This window comes from Dermochelys coriacea, chromosome 5 (genome assembly GCF_009764565.3).
Source record: "Dermochelys coriacea isolate rDerCor1 chromosome 5, rDerCor1.pri.v4, whole genome shotgun sequence".
Taxonomy (NCBI): domain Eukaryota; kingdom Metazoa; phylum Chordata; order Testudines; family Dermochelyidae; genus Dermochelys; species Dermochelys coriacea.
Genome location: NC_050072.1, coordinates 69,648,170 through 69,665,311, shown reverse-complemented (window position 1 = coordinate 69,665,311; position 17,142 = coordinate 69,648,170). Strand labels below are relative to the sequence as shown.

The following is a 17,142-nucleotide window of genomic DNA, read 5'->3' as shown; positions in this document are numbered from 1 at the left end:
CTTTGTCACACAGATTAAAGTGATACAAAAATTATCCTCTCCAGGAAATAAAGCCTTTTAAGAACTATCAAGTTTTGAAACTGGAGTAAAATGAGCCAGAGTCCCAGAGGTTTGCTTGCAGAAGTTCTTATGAGGCAGCTCACAGTGTACAAGAAGTGGAAGATTAGACCACTTTCTGTAAAGAATTAGCTGAGTTGGAGGATAAAGACTACTTCTGCTAGGGTAGGAGGTTGGTCTTTTTTCTCACATAATACCTAGGGAAGTGACAATCGAAAAATTTCAAATAGTAGGATGTGGGCTTTTGTTACCTTCTTTGCGTTTTTGAACACTTAGACAAAACATTTGCTAAGAGGAACTGAATTATTTTTCTAATGACTGCAAACCACAAAATAGTTTATCTCCCTTAAAAGTCTTCTACCTACCTTAATCTTTCATCTGTGATGCACAGTAAGGGTAACTTAGGTTTAAATAAGAAGAGCAGCTGGCTCTGTAGAATTGTTAGGAATTGTCCATACATGAAACAATTCCTAAAAGATCTATACCACCAGTCATATTAAATCAGACTATTTGTTTATGCTGTGCTACATACAAACTTCCACTTTAAATGAGTTGCATCTGCTTATACCAGGGGAAAATACACACCTCATGAAGTGATGCATAGGTCATGTGGTGACTCTCTGCAAAGACATGAATCTCACCTGGTTTGAATTCAGCCCATCAGGGCTCCCATATAAGGGAATTTCACCTCCTGACAGGAATTCCAAGGAAATTTAGGGCATATCCACAAAGGACACTGAGGAAAATTGACTAATCAACTAAAGGTGTGAAATCAATGTGCATAAATTAAAGTGTGTTTAATCCTCTCTCTATCAAGGATACTTTAATTCAGGAATGAAGTGGTCTGTATTCACTGTAATTTATATTTGTATAACAACATCACTCGGGTGTGAAAAATCCACACCCCTGAGTGATGCGTTTATAGCGACCTAATCCCCTGAGTAGACAGCACTACATTGATGGGAGGGCTTCTCCCCTCAACATAGCTACCATCTCTCATGGAGATGGATTAACTAGGTTTAGTAGAGTCTTCACTGAAGCACTCAGCTACACCACTGTTGCATTTTAAGTATAGACCTACCCTTAATCCTCTTTACCTAGGGTTTGTCTACACTGCAATCACAAAGTGTGACTGCTGTTCATGTATGGACACCTGAGCCAGCTTAAATCTAGCTAGTTTGGTTAGCAGTAGCAGTGAAGCTGCAGCAGGACAGGTTCCACAAGCCCACCCAGAACCCTGGATAATTGCTTTGCTGGCTAGTCTGCACTGAAGCCCATTGTCCTGCAGCTTCACTGCTCCAGTACTCAAGCTACCTAGGGTATGTATACATGAGCTGTTACCACACCCCACTATTGTAGTGTAAACATAACCATTGTGAGCCGAAACTTATGCTGTTTTCTCATGCCCTAGTGGTAATAAACTCTGTCGGAGAGAAAGTGGCCCATATTTGCTATTGCATTAAATAAATTGTTTTCTTTAAATATCTGCTTTTAATTTATTTTTACTTTGGTTATCAATATACACAGGTCTCTTGAACTTACTGTTGGCTGATATGTAATATAGTATTGTGTACAGCAGGCTTGTCTGGTCTTTAGATTAGCAGAGCCCATTATAATTATGTACAGCAACACGTAAGTCTAAACCCTAAATTCCTGAAAATGTGACTTTAGGGCCAAAACAGTAAAAACCTTTTCTGCTGGAGTGAGTCTTCAAATAACCTTAGTAGACAATAAAGTTATTGGCACCACAAGCTTTGCATTTATGAAACCAAAAAACAAACAAACAAAAATAAAACAGGTGCCTTGACATTTCATATTTGAAATCAGGAGTGTAAATAAATGTGCATAAACCTTTGGATCATGATCTAACTAAGGAGATGCACTGTACTGCTGCAGGCTGTATGAGCACAAAGCAGTTTTATTTCACTAGCTCAGGAATAACAGATGTCTGGTACAGAAGAGATAATCCTCTCTCAGAGAAGACCAAGTAAAAAGAAGTAGGCTGAAAAAAAAAAACAGAGGAAAAACAATAGACTGGACTGAATTTGATTTACTTTCACTTTTGTGAATTATACTAGATATATAAAACAAAAAAAATCTGAACAAATAAAACTGTATTTATACAGAGACTGGCCCTAGTTCTCCAATGTATTCAAGTTGTACTTGGACATGGTGGAGAGTAGCATTTTCTGGGAGCCAGTTGAGGCTGCCTGATCCTCTGCCACTCAGTCATCACTGAAGTTAGAGCAACAGCAGGCCTGCTCTAATTGCAGCCATTAGTGTAAGCCTTATAATAGAGCATATGCCAGCAGAGGATCAGGCATAGTGGTACTCAGATCCTTCACACTCCTGGTCTACCCACAACATGCACATTCTTTACCCTTGTGCTAGGACTTGAAGGACTAGACTTATGACTGTGGAAATTGCCTCTCTAGTGGGAAAATTCACCTGTGGGTATCTCTGGCTGGTTTAGGTTAACTTTGTGCCGCTTAAATGGTGCAATGTGAACTTGGCAGACCAGAAAATTTGGCCCACTGAATTTTTAAATTTTTAAAAATTGCCAACCCTCATGTTACAGACTGGAGATGACCAGCTTTTTGGAGTGGGTCTGGCATTACTTGCTTGATCACATTCACTTCTCACCTTGGAGAAAGCCTACTTACAACCCTAATTGAAAATGAGTGGTTCTTGAATGATTATGTATGCTTGGTCTATACTACCGAGTTAGGTTGACAAGGCAGTTTACACTGACCTAATTATGTCAGTGTACACACTATAGCCTTGTCCCTGTGGATGTAAGTGTTCTAGTACACCAACATAATAACTCCATCTCCACAAGAGGTGTAGGGCTTATGTTGATGTAGTTAAGGCAACAAAGTATCTGTGTAGACACTATGTTACTTATATTGGCATAGAGCCATGAAATTGACAAGAAAGTCAGGCTGTCAACCTGGGGCTGATGGGGGCTCTAGCTAGAGAGAAGCTGCCCCCGAGGCTCCCTACTCCCATACCGGCTGCACCTGCCCTACATGGAGCAGGGCTGTACCCCGGGTCCTGGGTCTCCAGCCTGGCTGCTGCTCAGGCTCCATGCTCTCCACTGGGCTTCACCCTGTACTCCCTGCTCTCTACTGATCAGGAGCCCAGGAGCCTCCTGGACTTGGGGTACAGAGCTCCTGGCTGGACAGCTGAGCTCCCGCACGCAGAATTGTGTGTGGAGCTGAGAGCCTGGATGGTAATTTACTGCTGATGGTTGTAGGGCAACCTACCATAGCTTGACTAAAGTTTCTAGTGTAGACATGCCCTTAGTTTACTACAGCATTTTGGTGTCGTGCATAATACAATAACAGTCACAGATGGAGACCATAAGGACATAAAAATTGCCATACTGGGTCAGATCAAAGGTCCATCTAGCCTAGTATCCTGTCTTCTGACAGTGGCCAATGCCAGGTGCTTCAGAGGGAATGAACAGAACAGGTAATCATTAAGTGATCCATCTCGTCACCCATTCCCAGCTTCTGGCAAACAGAGGCTAGGGACACCATCCCTGCCCACCTTGGCTAATAGCCACTGATGGACCTATCCTCCATGAATGTAACTAGTTCTTTTTTGAACCCCATTATAGTGTTGGCCTTCACAACATCCTCTGGCAAGGAGTTCCACAGGTTGACTGCATTGTGTAAAGAAATACTTCCTTTTGTTTGTTTTAAATTTGCTGTCTGTTAATTTCATTTGGTGACCCTAGTTCTTGTGTTTATAAGGAGTAAATAACACTTCCTTATTTACTTTTTTCACACCAGTCATGATTTTATAGACCTCTATCATATCCCCTCTTAGTCGTCTCTTTTCCAAGCTGAAAAATCCCAGTCTTATTAATCTCTCCTCATACGGCAGCTATTTCATACTCCATATCATTTTTGTTGTCATTTTCTGAATCTTTTCCAATTCCAATATCCAATATATCTTTTTTGAGATGGGGTGACCACATCTGCACACCATATTCAAGATGTGGGTGTACATGGATTTATATAGCAGCAATATGATATTTTCTGTCTTATTATCTACCCCTTTCTTAACGACTCCCAATATTCTGTTTGCTTTTTTGATTGCCGCTGCACATGGAGTGAATGTTTTCAGAGAACTATCCACAATGACTCCACGATCTCTTTCTTGAGTGGTAACAGCTAATGTAGACCTTTAGTCATGACCAGAAAACCAGCTGAAGCATATGTTTTTCATAAAGGCTTTGAGGATTTTTTTTCTGGTAGTCTTCTTCAGTAAATTCGTATTGAAATTGAATATGAGACAAAATTGCTTTTAGAATAAGGCATAACAACATTGGGTCTGATTTTCAGATGTAATCAACACCAGCAGTTTCCACTGACTTAAACTGGCTTTCAGTGTTTAGCACTTCTGAAAAATAATTCCCTTGTGTAAGGGGCTGCGGAAGACTTTGTTATGGCCTAGCCAGGGAACTTCCACTTTCTCGAGCCGAGAGGTTACTGTGGGACATAGATAGCTGCTTCGTTATTGTGGGATAGAGATAGTTATTGAAGGACACAGCTGCTTTGCATGGCCCTTTGCCAGGTAGTAGAAAGCCCTCGTTTAAGAAGCACCTAACTTTATATTCATGAGCTGTTTTGGTGTAATGCTTATTAATGCTGATTGTCTGCCCCTCCGTCGGACTCCGTCCCAGGCAAAGCTGCGGTGTGCTGGGTTCCCCGCCTCCGTGACTACAACGCTTGGAGTCCCCGTTGCGGGTGGGTCACTAACCTTCAATAAAGCCAATAATTCACAGCTGTGGGTAAGACTTGGTTTTTCTCAGAGTACTCCTGCTGGACCTGTGGTGCTTCGAGCACCATGGCCCAGAACACCTTGTCATGTGTCATTTGGTTTGAAACTCACTACCTCAGTGCCTCACCTTCTCCTGCTGAAGCATAAACTCAAAAATTTACACGTAACAAAAGTGTGTGTGGGGGGGAGGGGGGAATAATAAAAAGCAGAGTAAATAGTGAAGCTACCAGACAGAAAGTTTTTAAGGTTTTTGTAATTTTTTTTTCTTCTGCTTCCCTGTCTTCTCATCCCATCTTCTCCCACTTACTTCACTATAGGTTAACAAGGCATTTCTCCTCGGAATACTGTCAAATATTTGTGATTAGAGTGTCTGCTTATATGGGGAGAATACCAAGTAGTCTTTTGAATTGGAAAGAAGCAGCTTTAAAAAAAAATTTACCTATTAGCTCTTTTGTTTCTTCATTTTTTTTCTTTAAAACTTGAATAGTTAATGGGGACATTTTCAATATAACTAACTGGAAAATGATTCCTATTAAATGTGCTTCCTTTTGTATTAGATGCCTTAAAATAGCTTACCTAGATGGGTAATTACCGTATCTTAGACACATTTCAAAATACAAATCATGAGAGGGCATGTTCCCACAGGAGGACCCAAAAACAGGAGGAGAACAAATGAAACATGTACATGAACTTGTATGAATTAGCAAACAATTGTGAGTATAGGGACAGGAAACTGGAAACTGTGAGGGACAAGCCTGTCATAACGACATTAAATAGAGAGTTTCCTGGAACTTGCTTGTCTGAGAGTAACTGGCCATCTGCAATCTTTTATTAAACACTCCAACCACTAAAACAACACAGCAAAAACAGACATCAAAAAACAACAGAAAGGGTCAAAAATAGAGACCATACTGATACAAGACAACCTAACCCTCTTCTTCTTTCTGTCTGATATTCGTTTGACAGGAGAACCTCAACACTAAAGGTTTGCTCCATCCTCCAAATACAATCGATTTGGTGTCCAAAGTCCAATCCAAGAAGAAATCACCCTTGACCAGTTGTCCTGGCTCAATAGCATAACAGCTGCTACATTCCTCCATAGAAAGCCCCATACATATGCTGAAAATTCTGCTTCTCGTATCCTTCCAAAATGTGGATGCAAATGCAGCTCCTTCACACACAGAAACACATCGCTCCATAAAAAACAAAAGACCGAGAAAGACAATCAGCCTACAGCTATGACAAAATCCTCAGTCATTACATAATACTGATACTCTGTGCCCTGACATATTAATCAGTTAACCAACCTCTTGGTTCAATGTAATTTCCCCCACCTTATACAGTAATCCTTTTCCAATTTCCACCATATCATGAGCTAAAACACATTCCAACATCCTCTTACTCCTTCACACTTTTGTCCCAAATTTACTCCCAAAGGCTTTTGTGCCTATACACTGGGCTCTTCTCCCTCAAAGGAGAGCAGCCCAACCCAAACTCAACCCATGTTAAACTCTACCACGTCTTCTCCTTCTATAGGCTGCATTTCCTCTCTGCATGCCCCAACACCCCCAGCTCCTTCGGGATTGTGTGCATCAACTCCTCCACAGAACCCCACATCACAGGTTTCTTCTGAAACCATCACCTCACACCTTGCCTTGTACATAGGGCCATGCTGATCAGATAGAAGGTCTCTCCCTCCCATTATACCAGACCTGATATACCAGCCTTGAAAAATCCCCATATCCGCATTGGGCCCTCTCTTGTCCTAAAATAACTGGCACTTTCAGCATCCTTGCTAATCCCACCTGAACCTTCTGAGCCCACAGGTATTCCCCAACAAATGTGCCAGAGCCTTCTGGACCACCACATCCTCCTGAACACAGCTGTTGCCTGGGACGTGCCCAGTCTTGTTTTTACCGGGTTACCTGTATTTCCTGCACAGCCACTTTATAATGGCAAAGCCTCCAGGCCCTCTCTTTATATTTAAAGGGGACCCTCTGGAACCTTAGAAGTCTGAAAGCCCCCAAAATGACTGAAGGGCTAAAATCTATATGCTATTTATATAACAACCTGAAATATAGACCATGTCAGCTCTTTTTACAGGTCCAAAGCCCAGAGTTTGGTCAAGAGGCCAGAGGCCTAGCAAATAGTGAACAGTATTAGCTAAGAAGCAGAACAAACAAAAGACAAACTTCTTATTGCTGAGACAAGCTTGGTCAGCAAGATGCCAGGTGAAGAATTATAATTGGTGGCTTTATCTAAAAGTTGCAAACAGACCTAAGGAATGAAAGGGGCCCTGTTTCTTCTGTAGGAAGAGGTGTCTTTCCACACACCAACCTTGAGTTTATGGAAGAGATTCAAACATGTCAGTATGAGATACGACATCCTCCTTCTCACAGATGTATACCCCTCCTCCAAGCCACTATCAATGCCTGCTTTAGAAACACAAATGGGGAACTAAAAAGTAATCTTTATTGCCATGTGCTTTTCATTTGTCTCTTTGCTTTAACCCCTAGGTATGTACCTGTGGACAATCAGAGGAGCTACTTCATTCCTATGGACCCCAAATCAGAATTCAACATATATATTTTATACTAACCCAGTTTATACATTGTTTAAAGGAAAACACCTGTGTACTAATTGTATGTTACTTGTTAACTTGAAACCATGGGTGGAGACATTATGTAATCTTTGACTATTGGCTACTGTGCTTATCTTGTCTTGCTACTAGACCTATCCAGGGGTTTGGGACTGCCTACCCTGTCATTTCTATCCGTCCATGGAAAATCCATATAATCCACTGTAATCAATTGTTTGGCAGTGTCTCTGAGCCTAATAAGCAAGGTGACACTCCGCCAGTGCTGTGTGTAACAAACCCACATGCTTGATTCTACACAGTGTCCATTTTGGTCCTTCAATGACTATCATCTGGACCATGAGCCTGCTGCAAGGGCTCATATACCTGAGCCTCCAACACCTGCTGGTACATCCCCTATCAGATCTATCCTCCTCTCATCTCATCCCAGCATATCCACCATTAGACAGGAGAGATTCCAGAGGACTGGAAAAGGGCAAATATCGTGCCAATCTATAAAAAGGAGAATAAGGATAACCCAGGGAATTACAGACCAGACATCTTAACTTCAGTACCAGGAAGATAATGGAGCAAATAATTAAAGCAATCAATTTGCTGACACCTAGAAGATAAGTAACAGTCAGCATGGATTTGTCTAGAACAAAGCATGTCAAACCAACCTAATAGCTTTCTTTGACTGAGTAACAAGCCTTGTGGACAGGGGGGAAGTGGTAGACTTTTCATACTCCATTTCAGAGTGTAATCTGGCTTTCCAAATCAGGTCTTGTAACAATCCCATCTTCCACTCTCATGCCCTTGGTGCTCTAACACAATTCACATTCAATGTCCCCATCAGAGGATCCAGCTCCCCTGTCTGCCCCTGCCCATTTTGCCCCTGCAGGTCATATTCTCACAACACATCCTGTTCACTTCGGATAGGAAGGTGGGAGGATGGGGGGAAGGGAGAGAGAGACTGACTGTTAATAGCATTTTTATTTTTAAATAATTAGGAAGTGATTATGCTCCACTGAGGGGAAACTATATAAGTACCTACATAGAACAGCTAAGTTTGTGATGCAAAGACCATGCCAAATTAACATGATCACTCTTTTTTGACATAAGTATTGGTGAATGAAAAGACTACAATTTATCTGTATTTTAACAATATATAATGCTACACAGAAAACTCAGTGAGAGGCTGGGGAAATATTGTTGGGCTAGTATACAGTAAAATGGGTAATCTAGTTACTTAAGAAAAATATTATTTATCCCCATCGGACCAAATTACTGTGGGAGGATGTGTAAAATGGGATAAGTCAATATTGGAACAAGCATTATTCACCTTAGTCATTAATGACCTTGAGAAAAATGTTAATTCAACATGAATTCAGTTTGGTGATGAGACAAATAGAAGGTACAGCAAATATAAAAGCTGATATACTAAATGTGCAGAGGGTCTGGATTATCTGAAACACTGGGCAGAACAAAGTGAGATGAAGTAAGTATCAACAGACTGGCCAAGACTATTTTCCAATATAGACTACAGGTTTTTGTCTGCAGGAAAGCTCATGTACACTGCTGGTCTTGTGCCCACTGATGTAATGGTAAAGGCTCAGTGAGGGGGATTTCATATGAAATTAGAAAGTGATATGGGGGTAAATACCCTTGGTATTAAAATATTTCAGTCATCTTCTTTCTTGATTTCTCTCAATTTAGATTATCCAAATCCACATATCCCGAGTTCTCTCACAAGCAAGTATCTTTCTTTCATTTTTTTAATGTCCAAATTTCTCACTTCATCCTATTTAAAATTTACTATGAGAACTTATTGGAGCTACCATGGAATTTTACAAGTGGCTCTGAAGTCAGAGAGCCATCACTTTTGCCTTTTTAAAAGAAGTTCATCCCTGACTTTTGAATCCATGATCTTAAAATATCACTACCAGTTCTTTTAAGAACACCAGTGCAGTTCTTTTGACATTTTTGGGGTTGTTATAATGAAGCAAGGGATGGTACTCCCAGGGAATCCTCCCCATCTTACTGCTTGCCAAACTGCAAATGTGGTATGAATGCTTTTAATTTATTTAATGGATTTATATACAGTATGTGACAAACAAACAATTGAGTCCCCAAATAAAGGTGTGTAATTATACCCTCATAGTGGGGTTTGTTACAGCATAACTTTAAAAAAGGAAGGGTAATACTCCTGATCTATGCCTGAATTTATACAAATGTATGAAAACTTAGTTAACTTGCAAATCTAATGCTTTGTGGCAGAGGATGTTGGTAGATGTGTGTTTATAAAAGCCTTCAACATAATACAACTGGGGAAGTAATTCAGCAAAGATATATATTCATGGATTATTTAGAAATGAGTCATGAAGAGAAATGTAACTGGGTGGTCTGCCCCTTTAAGAGCTAGGGGACCTCAGGCCTGCCACCTTTATTCTGAGACAGAGCACCTTTAAGAATAGGTATTTGGGCCTGGGAAAGGGGATTATCAGACACTGGTGGGAAGGGGTTGGGTCACTCCTCAATGAGCACTTGATTCCTATAACCGCTGAAGGAATGGGGTGCAGAGTACAGAAAGAAGGTTGGCTCATATGGCAGTTGCTAGAGTAGGGGGATGTCCAAGCAGATGGTCTAGGGAAGAACTGCTAGGAAAAGAGAGACTCTGGCAAGGTAGCCCCTGGATTAGGGGAAATATGGTTTAGCTGTTGGATTTATGTTGAACTCTTTATCTGTTGGGTTTTGCTGAAGATTATTGGTGCCTCTGATAAATGAAGTCCAGAGGAAAAGGGCCTGATCCAGACTCAGGGTGTGGTGCCAATCCTTTGTGGGCTAGGGAAACAGATGATCAGCTCTCAGAAGAGATTGAGGAGTAACATTGGGAAACACACTAGATGAGTTCACAGCATAGTGTTGTGAAGGGCCAATCCTGTTCTGGGATGTATAGAAAGCATAGAGGGATCTCTTCACACTGCATTGGTAAGAATGAACCTGTGATATAATGCTGAAGACGGTTTTGGTACCAACAGCTTTAAAAAGACATTAGTATGATAAAATAAACCTAAAGAATGGTAACTAGAGCAATGAAAGGATTTCAGAACAGTTTCAATAATTAAATTTGTTTAAATAAACAAAGTTAAGGAAGACAGTGGTATCTTCATAGAAAAACATAAAAGGTAATTATGCAAGGGAGGGAAATACTATTTAGATCTGGTAATACTAGTAATACAACAAGCAGTGAAGACAAATTCAACTTGGAAAATTGGAAAGTCTTTTTTGATGACATTAAGGACAAACAGACAGCAGATCAGTTTGCTTAACACAGGAGTTAGAGCAAACTAAAAGCTATTCACGTCAAGGCTAGATCACATTATGTATAGTATAGACTGTTTCTCACTTGGCAAAGGTGCTGCTCCCAACTCTGTAATCTCCGATTGTATAGTGTTCGGCTTTAACTGAAGATCTGACAAATTGTGGCACTTATGAACTTTTTTCTTATTTACAGTAGTAATAGATTTAAAGTATCACTCTTAATATTTTCTGCACTGTATTGACAAAAAATGTGTGGTGCCTAAGTGCAATGTGAAAGCATACTTATGTATGTATCAATCTGTTTCCACAGCACACATTAGAAATGTATGCACCATCCATGAAGAAAACTTAGAGTTAACTTTATTCATCTGTTTCTGCACTCATCCATTATGTTCAGTTCAGAATGGCTTATGTTAAAATATTTAATTTTTGTTATATATGTATGTGTTCTGAATGTTTTGGAGGATGCCTCTGTCTGCTAGGCATTCACTTGGCATTCCTGTCCATAGAGTAAAACCATGTCTCCACACTAACCCAAACCAGACTACAAAAATATCATTATTTGTATAGTAAAATGTGATGCTTTCAAAATAATTCTTACCATATCTAAAGTTAATGAGAAATTCAGTGACTCCCTCACCTAGCTTAGTTGAAATATGCTTCTCAAAACATCCTTTAATTAAATTTCACAGTGTTTTGCTTTTTAAGTCCTATTGCTGTTGGCTGTTATGAAAATAGGATAAGCGTTACTGTTGGAAGGAGAAAAATCCATTTTTTTCCTCCAAGAAAGCACCCTTTGGCTAATCAGCATAGCGTGTAAATAGCGTGTTAGACGGTGTTTCTGTCTAAGGGGAAGGAACACTGAAGCTAGCAAGATACAAGTAGGCACTCAGCCAAAGATGCCAGGTAACTTGCTGTAGCCCCGCAGTTTTTCCATTTGGAGAAATTAACTCTTAGTATATTATATTAGTAAATATAACTCTTAGTCATATTGATTTGAAGGAATAGAGGTCAGTGCGAGACCTGGATGAATCCTTGTTTTATTTTTTGGGTACTCATGTGGGATACAGGAAACCCAAGTTCAAATCCCTGTTCTAAGTATTGATATAAAGCTTTAACAGAAGAGACTGAGGGAGACCCACCCTCCCGTACAAGATAGTTTGGGGGCACTCTCCTGCAAAGTGAGAGGCCTGGGTTCAAGTCTATGTTGCAGAGCAAAGAATCAAACATGAATCTTCAACATCCCAGGTAAATGACTTGCTCTGTAGGTTAACTCTTTGGGTATGAGGGGCCATGAGTACTGCTGCTGCTAAATCCCTTTGTGAATCTAGTCTGAATTATTTTGTCTGAAACTGTTAAATATGAGAATAGTTTTAGTCAACCTGAAACTGCATTTTTTTGGAAATAAACTATTTGTCTGAAATTTTTTTTAACTTGATCCTAGCCAGAATATAATCCACTGTGTTCAAAATGCAGTGTGTACTGAGTGAGACATGATAATCTCTTTAGCGGGGTGGGGAGTTATCTCCTGGAAAACAACACATGCCAATGATATTTACTGCATTCCTAGTAAATGAAAAAGACTGACCTATTAAGTAAATTGCCTAAAAGGCCCCAGCAAAAATGAGATTTGTTTCTTCTCTCCTCTTCCCCACCCCCCCTCTGCCCCAAAAGAGAGAGGTCAACAAATGTAATAGTCATAGGCGCTGACTCCATGGGTGCTCCAGCCCTGGAGCACCCATGGAAAAACATTAATGGGTGCTTAGCACCCATCAGCAGCCAGCTTCCCCCACCCCAGTGCCTCTTGTCCGCCAGTGGCCATGCTGATCAATTCCTCCCCCTCCCTCCCAGCGCCTCCCGCCCACAACAATCAGCTGTTCCGTGGCTTGGAGGAGTTGCTGGGAGGGAGAGGAGAAGCGGGGATGGGGCATGCTCGAGGGAGGGAAAGTGGTGGAGCAGAGGCCGGAAAAGGTGGGGGCTTGGGAAAAAGTGTGGGTGGGGCATGAGGCAGAGTAGGGGTGGGAAGAGGCGGGGTATGGGTGGGGACTTGGGGGAAGGGGTCAGTGGGGGTGGGACCTGGGCAGAGCAGGGAGTTGAGCACCCCTTGGTCCCAGAGAAAGCCAATACCTGTGGCAATAGTAGATCCTGAGTTTCTACTTTATCTTCTTACAATTTAAATTTTTACAGACTTACAGCTTAGATATAGAGAAGACACAGAAATTTACTTCATTCTGAAGATGTCGTCTCTGGGATTTCCCTCTTCTTCCCATCTTCCAATTACTTTGGGTGCTACTTTTTTAGAATATGAAGCAGTACTTCTCCTGAGCTAATAAGCTCCAGGACTACTTGTTTTTATCCTCTGAGTTTTAGCCAATAAAATGGTTACTACCAACTTAACAAGGAAAGTGGTCAACTGTTATACTGAATGTATTATGATGCTCAAATGTACTCTCCATCATCTCAGCTCTGCACGCTAGCTGCTATAAATCCTTCTGCTCTGATAGTCTATAGCCTTCAGGACCATATGCCCATATGAATAAGGATGCATTGACTTCTTATCCCATCATCCCTCTGACCCCATCTTCTCAATATCTACCCTTTGATGATCCGTGCCTCCTGAGGAAGGTTTCCTTGCCCCTTTTACTTCTTGAACTAAGATTAATTCTATTTTTAGTTACACTAACTCTAATTCTCATTTATACTCAGGCCCATTGTACTTAATATTTATTGTTAAATTGTGTGATAGGGTAGGAAGGGGAAAGAAGAAGAGGCGACCATACGTGCTGTAAGCAGTGTATTGCAATAAAGCAGTTTTCAGATGATTGATCAGTCTGAGCCTGGATCGAGGCAGCTTCTGGGGGTTAACCCTGCAGCACAAGCTATATTCTTCAGTCTGTGCACTACAGTGTTGGAATTATTATTATTTATGCAGGGTATTACCATAACACTAATTTAACCATAAAATCCTTTATTAAATCCAAAGGCTGAATGGTATTTATACAATTGCTTATTATTTAGGCTTTTAGGCATGTTTAGAGCAATTCACTACATCCAAACAGGAACAAAATATTTATAAGCATTATCAACTGGCTAAACTCTGGGGTGCTTAGACCCATATTAATCCGCTCTAACTTGGTTAGGCAGATATTAGCAATGAGCCCTTTAAGAGTTTGTTTTTATATCCTTTAACAAACAAGTGATGTCTTTGCCAATTGTCAGATTTTAGCAAAATCCACATGAAGGAGTTTCTTATATAGCTAATTATATTCTGCACCTGATACCCAATTAACCATGTTTTATTTCTATTAATTCAGCCCAAACTTGAAATAAGATAACACTGGTATTTCAAAAGGCCTCTATAAGTTTAGCACAACAACTCTTCTTTCTCATGATTTCATTCTTTTTTGGTCATAGGCTTTGCGCCTGTTGCTCATGCTAATATCCTAACTCAATTTAAAACCATAGTTCACACAGGTTTAATTTGGGCTTATATTCCTACATACAGAATATCTGCTTGTCCTGTCACCTGCATATAGTAGCTGTACTCTGTACTTACTGCACCTGGATCCTGTCTCATTACCATCACAAAGAACACTACAGGCTTATGGATGGGGAATTTTGCTGATCTCTAATGATACCTTTTCTCTCTTGCCCTATGCCAATCACAAAGTCAAAAACATGATCGGTTAAGCTTAATACACAATGTCACATCTTTGTTTTTTATAATCCTTCTCTTGCCTTTCTGTTCCTCTTCCTTCACTGTTATTTCTGTATTGGTCTAATTTATGCTCCCCATTCCACTTTATGTGGGAATAATCTTCAGGAACCATGCTACAAATTCCTCCTTCAACCTCCAGCTTCTACAAAACTACCCTCGAGGGATGGGATCCACATCACAGAGCATCAAGCAATGTAAATTGTTGCAGCCTCTGTACAGTAATTTATTCTGCTTTGGCACAAGTGTGTGTGTAAAAATGTGGCAGAACTTTGCCTACTCTGTCCACATCCATTGAGCTGGGACTCCCTGGAGCATGCCATGGAGGAGACATCCCCTGCCAGCTGTGAGCTCTAAACCTAGGCTCCCTTCTGTTAGCTCTTCATGGAAGGGACCATGCCAGTTTGTTTTCTGCAAAGAATCATGCAGGTTTGTGGCATAATATGAATATTAAATAATAATAATCCTGAGGGCAGTAACCAGTCAAAGCAGAGGGATTTATATAATCAATGTGTGGCTGTAACTGTGCAGTTATTATGCATATGCCCCTACTCTGGCTACAATGGCCCTCAGTCAGTCAGTATGACTATTAGCATACTATATTGTTAAACTACCAGTAATAATTGTATGAATAACTTCCTGACAGTTCTTGCCACTTGATGTCATAGAATCATAGAAAATCAGCATTGGAAGGGACCTCAGGAGGTCATCTAGTCCAACCTCCTGCTCAAAGCAGGACCAATCCCCAACTAAATTATCCCAGCCAGGGCTTTGTCAAGCCTGACCTTAAAAACTTCTAAGGAGGAGATTCCACCACCTCCCTAGGTAACGCATTCCAGTGCTTCACCATCCTCCTAATGAAAAAGTTTTTCCTAATATCCAACCTAAACCTACCCCACTGCAACTTGAGACCATTACTCCTTGTTCTGTCATTTGCTACCACTGAGAACAGTCTAGATCCATCCTCTTTGGACCCTCTTTTAGGTAGTTGAAAGCAGCTATCAAATCCCCCCTCATTCTTCTCTTCCACAGACTAAACAATCCCAGTTCCCTCAGCTTCTCCTCATAAGTCATGTGTTTCAGTCCCCTAATCATTTTTGTTGCCCTCCGCTGGACGTTTTCCAATTTTTCCACATCCTTCTTGTAGTGTGGAGCCCAAAACTGGACACACTACTTCAGATGAGGCCTCACCAATGTCGAATAGAGGGGAACGATCACGTCCCTCGATCTGCTGGTAATGCTCCTACTTATACATTCCAAAATGCCATTGGCCTTCTTGGCAACAACGGCACACTATTGACTCATATCCAGCTTCTTGTCCACTGTAACGCCTAGGTCCTTTTCTGCAGAACTGCTGCCTAGCCATTCGGTCCCTAGTCTGTAGCAGTGCATGGGATTCTTCCATCCTAAGTGCAGGACTCTGCACTTGTCCTTGTTGAATCTCATCAGATTTCTTTTGGCCCAATCCTCTAATTTGTCTAGGTCCCTCTGTATCCTATCCCTAGCCTCCAGCATATCTACCTCTCCTCCCAGTTTAGTGTCATCTGAGAACTAGCTAAGGGTTTAATTAATCCCATCATCCAGATCATTAATGAAGATGTTGAACAAAGTTCAAGTTGCAGTGTGGGAGGTGGTGGAATCTCCATCCTTAGAGCTTTTTAAGTCCCAGCTTGACAAAGCCTTGGCTGGGATGATTTAGTTGGTGTTGGTCCTGCTTTGAGCCGGGGATTGGACTAGATGACCTCCTTAGGTCTCTTCGAACCCTAATAATCTATGATTCTATGTATTCAACTCAGGAAGGCTTGATGGCATTCATGCTAGGGTACTTGAAGAACTAGCTGAAGCAATCTCAGAACTGTTAGCAATTATCTTTGAGAACTCATGGAGGATGGATGAGTTCCCAGAGAACTGAAGATGGGCAAACTTAGTACCTATCTTTAAAAAGGGGAACAAAGAGGACCCAGGAAATTATAGACCAGTCAGCCTATCTTTGATACCTGGAAAGAAACTCGAACAAATCATTAAACAATTGATTTGTAAGCACCCAGAGGATATTTGGGTGATAAGAAATAGCCAGCAAGAACAACTCATGCCAAATCAACCTAATATCCTCCTTTAACAGGGTTACTGGCCTAGTGGAGAAGTGGGAAGCAGTGGATGTGATATAACTTGATTTTAATAAAGCTTTTTACACCATCCCACATGGTGTTCTCATAAGAAACTTAAGAAAATGTGGTCCAGAGGAAATTATTATAAGGTGTGTGCACAACTGGTTGAAAGACTGTGCTCAAAGAATAGTTATCAATTGTTTGCTGTCAAAATGGGAACATGTATCTCGTGGGGTCCAGCAGGCATCAGTCATGAGTCTGGTCCTAGTCAATATTTCATTAATGACTTGGATAGTGGAGTGGAGAGTATGCTTATAAAATGTGCAGATGACACCAAGCTTGATTGGGTTGTAAGCACTTTGTTTGGAGGACAGCATTGGAATTCAAAACGACCCTGACAAATTAAAAAACTGGTTTGAATTCAACAAGATAAAATTCAATACAGATAAGTGAAGAACTTCATTTAGGAAGGGAAAATATCCAATTCACAAGTACAAAATGGGGAATAACTGACTAAGTACTAGTACTGCTGAAAAAGGATCTGGGTGTTACCGGATCACAAACTAAATGAGTCA

At 40.8% G+C, this 17,142-nt stretch overlaps 1 long non-coding RNA gene across 1 annotated transcript; it reads right to left on the bottom strand.

Moving 5' to 3' along the window:
* Positions 1 to 294: 294 nt before the first annotated feature.
* LOC122460369 lies at positions 295 to 16,789 on the bottom strand. The gene is made up of 3 exons (XR_006281633.1): positions 16,662 to 16,789; positions 14,446 to 14,455; positions 295 to 308 (listed from the first exon to the last, which is right to left on the bottom strand). It is a non-coding gene; the product is annotated as an uncharacterized LOC122460369 (long non-coding RNA).
* Positions 16,790 to 17,142: the final 353 nt, after the last annotated feature.